The sequence below is a fragment of the Hipposideros armiger genome, unplaced genomic scaffold (assembly GCF_001890085.2).
Source record: "Hipposideros armiger isolate ML-2016 unplaced genomic scaffold, ASM189008v1 scaffold_421, whole genome shotgun sequence".
NCBI lineage: Eukaryota > Metazoa > Chordata > Mammalia > Chiroptera > Hipposideridae > Hipposideros > Hipposideros armiger.
This window is the reverse complement of record NW_017731771.1, coordinates 781855-787769: the sequence shown is the minus strand read 5'-3', so window position 1 is coordinate 787769 and position 5915 is coordinate 781855.

The window sequence follows — 5915 nt, the reverse complement described above, 5'->3', positions numbered from 1 at the left end:
ACGCCCAGTCGTCTTATACGCCGGCAAATACGGTAAGTTAAGGGCCTTGATATGGGGAAATTTTCCTGGATTATCTGGGTGGGCCCAGTGTAATCACGTGGGTCCTTGAAAGCGGAGAAAAGGCAGGAGAGAGAAAGAGGTGATATGGAGGAATGGCCAGAGTTGCAATGCTGCTTGCGCTGAGGATGAAGGATTGGCCCTGAGCCAAGGGGTACAGGCACAGGCAGATTCTGGAAGCTGAAACTGGCAAGGAAATGGATTCTCCCCTAGAGTCTCCACAAAAGAATGCAGCCCAGCCCACACCTTGGCTTTTAACTCTGTGAGACCTGTATCAGATTTCTGACCTACTGAACTATAGGGTAATAAATCTGTATTGTTTTAAGCCACCACATTTGTGGAAATTTATTATAGCAAATATAGAAAACGATCATATATGTACGTGTAACTAGGGTCAGATCTCAGCATACTGCAGGGAACTGGCACACAAATCTGTAAGAGGTGGAGATAGCTTACACTGAAAGTAACTGCAAAATTTGGCTAATTTATATCAGTAGAAACTGGAGAACACATGGAAATGATTGTAAAGATTTTAGATGAAAGAGTTTGGAATTTAACCATGTATTGAGAGGCCTTTATTGATAAGGGTGCACTTATTAGATATTTTAGACTTAATGTGTTAGCTTGTGCAGCTGGAAATAGATCTAATAGTTCACTTGATTGGTTGAATAAAATTACATACTGTGCAGCCTATTTAAATGAGGCTGAGATGCCAGAACATTCCTGGTATGATGTGGGGAAGGAATGAAAAGTTTAGAAGATTGGGATGTTGAAGTGGATTTATTATGAGCTGTCATCCATACCCTGAGGGGACCCAGTGGACAATCTCTTCACTAATGTATTGGGAAATCCATCAGTAACCTTGAGAATCTCTATGGTGGTTGCATCTGGAAGCCTGAGATGATGGTGGAAAGAGCCACCACTTGGACGGGTGCACCGATTTCAGTGGGGATGGCAGAGTACTGGAATGGAAGGAACCAAGTGGCAAGGCTTAGCTGCCTGAGTCCAGGTGAGTGCACAGATCACAATGGGCAACAAGGACAAGCCAGTAACAAAATAGTGTGACCTGCTGTGATCTTTAGCAGTAATGCTGTCCCTAGGAAAGCAGTGGATGGGCAGCCCACTGAAATAATACTTGATCCATGTAACTGGAAAACTCTAGGTCTGTTGGCTAGAAACCTGACTTGATCATCACCGTGCAGAGCCATAGACTTTCACCCATTTTTCAGACTAAGTCAGCGCAGACCCAGGGCCCCTTTGATTGAAAAGAGGACCTTCAATTGAGCAACAATTTCATAGCCCTGCCACAAAAGCATCCTGTAAATCTTTCTTCAAACCATCCCCAAAGGGTCCTGGGTTCATTTACTAGGGTGACTGTGTTCAGGTAAAAGAAAGAGGGATATCCCAGACCTCTTAGGGATTACTCAGTACTAACTCCTTATGGATGCAAATTTCTGGGGAGCCCAAAAAGCAGTGGCCCACCAGTGAGGCTCAGGGACCCAACCTATGATTATTTCCCCAGGCCCTGAATGTGTGCTTGGAACAGCCATTGTCAGGAATGACAACAACTCCATACTGGCTTCAGGCCCATGGAAGGAGGGCTATTCCAGCAGAAGGGGCTGAGTGAAATCCCCTGTAGCATTCCCCTCCTTACCTGGATATAAACCTGGAGCAATATTTTCCCAGGGGAGCTGCCAGCCTCATGGACCAGGTGCTAAGTGTAGAAGTAGAACAAGTCTGTGTGTCCACATAAGAACATTTGTTAGATGCATTTTGACTGGATTGGATCTGTCAGACTAGATTCTCAAGGAAAGATTAGAGCTCAGCGTGAAGAGTATGGGGCTGGATTGGGCAGCCCTAGGTTGAGATCCCAGCTCTCCCCCACCTGACACTTGTGTGGCTAGGGCCTGGTTCCATGGAGAACAAAGCCACAGATTCTGTCTTAAAAAGGCAGAGAGCCAGGCTGGTAAGATGTTCTTGGAATCAGACTGTCTGGACTCAGTTTTGGCCCATCTACTAACTTGGTAGCTGTGTGAACTTGATAAGTTTATTAACTTCTCTGTGCCTTAGTTTTTCTCTCTCCAAAGAGGTATTAGAGCTACCTTTCAGCTTCTTGTGAGAGTTAAGTGATATAATGAATACAGAGTGTTAAGTGCATAACAAGCCCTTAAAAATAAGTGGTATTATTATTATATTAATTATTTAGGAGAAAGAGCAGTTTGGTAAGTGATGACTAAAGCAGCTATGAACAAAGGTGACAAGGGAACCATTTGTGTATGGTCTGGCCAATTATGCTTTACTCCCTAAACAAATAAACACAAACAAATGAACAACAAAAAAGGCCATGCTGTTTATTAAAATAATTATGCTGACCCAGTCCATTTGCATGGTGCAGAGTGAGTGGAGCCGAGGTATTAGGAGTCCCTGGGGTGGACAATCAGAGGGACATTGATCTCCTGATGGGCCTGAGAAGACACCACAGGAGCTCCATGGGCTCCTGTTGGATTAAATTACATTTCACACTCATCTCAATGTCCTTCCCTCAGACTCAGACCTGCCATTGGACTGGCTTGCTCCTCTGTATGCCTGTACTGACAATGAAATTCTCTACCAAGTTTCAACACAAAGGCGGATACCTAGCATTTATTCAGCCCAGACTGGGGACCAAGCACTGTGTGTGCAGCCTCATGTATAGCTGGGTCCTCACAACCATCCTATGATGGTGGAATTATTCATCTCACCTGAACAAGAGAAAACTAACAGCAACAATAACAACAGCAATAGCAGTAGCAGCCCTGGCCACTATTTCCTGGGTGCTGCTCTGTGCCAAACGCTGTGCTGAGAATTTTACAGATGGTAAATTACTTAATCCTTGCAGTGAGCCTGTGAGAGTAGCATTGCCATTATTCCCATTTCATAGATGAGAAAACTGAGGCACAGGGAGGTTATGTAGATGGGACCATAAGTGCTATCGCTGGGACTTTTAAAATAGGAAGGTCTGATTCTAAAGCATATGCTTTCCCACATGAATTCTATTTTACCCAACAGCAATGAGTTCTGCATATGCTGAAAAGTGGGGCTGGGCTGTAGGTGGGGTGGTGGGAGGGGGAGAGTAACTTGTGCTGAGTGGTGGGCCTGTTATCTTTCAAAATCGGGGAGGAGGGTTTGTATTCTCCCTAAAACAAAGAAAAAGAGGATGAGAAACTGCTGTGTGTCAGGCCCTTGCCGGGGTTGGGGGTGGGGGCGGCTAGTGGGAGAGGGGCATAGTGGCACTGCTATACCATGATCGATCCTGGTCCTCACCGTCTCCCAGACTGATGGTCAGGGGCATTTGGTATTTCAGTGTCTTCTCTTTTATTGCTCTAACCTTACATAACAACAGCGCTGCTATTTCCTGCTGGCCAGGCACCAAGCTCAACACTAAGAGATGCCAGCTAGCTTCTTTCATTTTCTCCACCAGCTCCCAAGGTGCTGTTATTCTCCCCACTTATCAATGAAGATATTACAACATAAGTACATTCTCTGAGATCTCTTAGCTTAGGTAGGCTGGCACTTATTTCCATGCCTTTGGGCTTTTGACACAAGTTCTCTTTCCACTCTACCTGGCTGCTTTCTGTATGTAATAATTTGAGGGCCTTTTCCAACTAACCCTGCAGTTTTTCCATTGGAACCAACAGGGGTGTCTTGGGATTACAGGTCATGAGTGCTCTGAGTGCAGAAACTGTCTTTTTCACAATTTAATTCCCAGCCTAGTGCTGGGCACAGAGAAAGCTCTCAATAATGTTTAACCAGAGAGTTGACATTGCTCCATTTCATACCTTTTATCCAGGAAGAGACAAGGCAAGGCATGTGTACCCCCTTACTGTGGGCAGGTTATGAAGTACAGGAGAGATGAGGGCTGGTTCCTGGTGTGGAGAACAGAGAAAGATAAGACATGGTAAGGGAAGGTGTGATGCCTGGTAAGCCTGTGCCCCCAGTATCCCATAACTGAATCCAGGTGATTCACTTAATCTTTTATAGAAACACTGGTGTTGCCAACCTACTGATGGTGACTGCACATCACCTCTCACGACACCACCTTTGAGGGTTTCCTGCCCTCCTCCTGCCATAGCTAGCTCATTCCATTATAATTTCAATTACAAAGCTCATTTTCCCCTGGTGGCCTGAAAGAATCAAATAAAGTCTCTGTCTGGATACATTTTTAACTGACCATGGTGTTAGCTTATTTATTCTTTTGCTTAACACACAAGTGACTTCTAAAAATAGGAGTCTAATTTTGCAGCCCACTGATCCATCATGTGCACCAGGCACTGCTGTGGTTGCATCATGCTGTCTTTCATCTTTGTTGTCAGAGACCAGGGCTGCCATTTTGCATCTTGAGAGGGGAATGGATGTGTCCTTAAGAAGATTCCCACTGCTGCTACCTTTAAAATAATAACTACCTTTCATGAACAACAGCTATGTTACATGCATGTGAATCTCTGTGCATCCTTGTGTGATCTGCTAGAATGAGAGTAGAACTTCTTGGAGGGTAAGGAGACCCTCAAGAGAGTCAGGATTCAGCCATGTTTTTGCTCTGCTGCTGACCAGCATTTTGACATTGGGCCTGTTTTCTCATTTGTAAAATGAGAGAAGTTGGTGTGATAATATCTAAGATTTCCTTCCTTTCAAGCTGGCTTCAACAACATACATTTCTACATGCTAGGGACGCTGCTAAGGCATGAAGATGATGAATGAAACACAGCCCCATTTTTAAAGATTATAGATAGAGGATACATATACATGTTGTGAAAGTAAATATATAAAGAATATAACAATGTGTGATATGTGCTTTGAGGATACATCTAAAGGGGGAGTGTAGAGGGGAAAAAAATGGCCGCGGTAAGGAAGTCACTGTGTTAGTTAGCGCAAACCAGGGCAATTTTAGCAGTGACAACACAGCTCTGCGGGGCACGCTAGGCAGCAGAAGGACTCCCACGCGGACTACTTGGAGGTGGGCAGACCCGGCGGGTTCGGGAATTGGGAGGCGAGGCGAGTGGAGACACGGGCGGCGCCCGGTCTGCTGAGTCCGGGGATCTCGGCAGATCAGAAACTTCCCTCACCTTTCCTCCGGCCCACGCGCGCTGGGGCGGAGTCCTCAGGACGCCCCCGAAGCAGATCTGAGGAGGACGCGTGGGAGGAGGCCGACTGCTCCCGCCCACGGAGGCGGAGACGGGGATTCTCAGTAGATTGGAGAGCGATCACTGTTCACTCCCTACCCCGCTGGCGCGCGCGCTAAAGCAAAATCCTCGGGCCGCAGGCATCGCTGATCAGAGGAGGGCGTGTAAACGGAGACAAATTGCTCGCGCCCACGGTGGCTGAGACGCCGGATCTCAGTAGATTGGAGTGCTCACGGCTCTCTCCCTACCCCTCCAGCGTGCACGAGCTAAGGCAGAATCCTTAGGCGGCCCGCGAAGCAAAACGCGGGCATAATCTGTTGGCTCGGGAGGCTGCAGAGCTGTGGGAATCCAGGACAAGGCAGAGGGTTTCTGCAGCATTTGGACACGCTCAACCTCTGGTGCTGACCGTCCCACCTGGTGTTCCTCAGGATTCACAGGGCTCAGTGGCTGGGGCAGAAATGCCAACCGGGGAGGAGAAGAGGGAAGCCAGAAGCGTGGAGACGCAGCCCACCCCCTTCAATTGTGGAGAGAAAGGCAGCTTAACCAGGGGGTGCCTGGTTGGAAGGGGAATTTGTTTTGTTTTGTTTTTTTGGTTTTGTTTTGTTTTTCTCTCTTTTTATCCACTTTTATCCCAGATAGGGAAAATAAACTGCATAGAAAAGTGCACACTCCCACCCTCCCTTAGAATCCTTGTCCCCC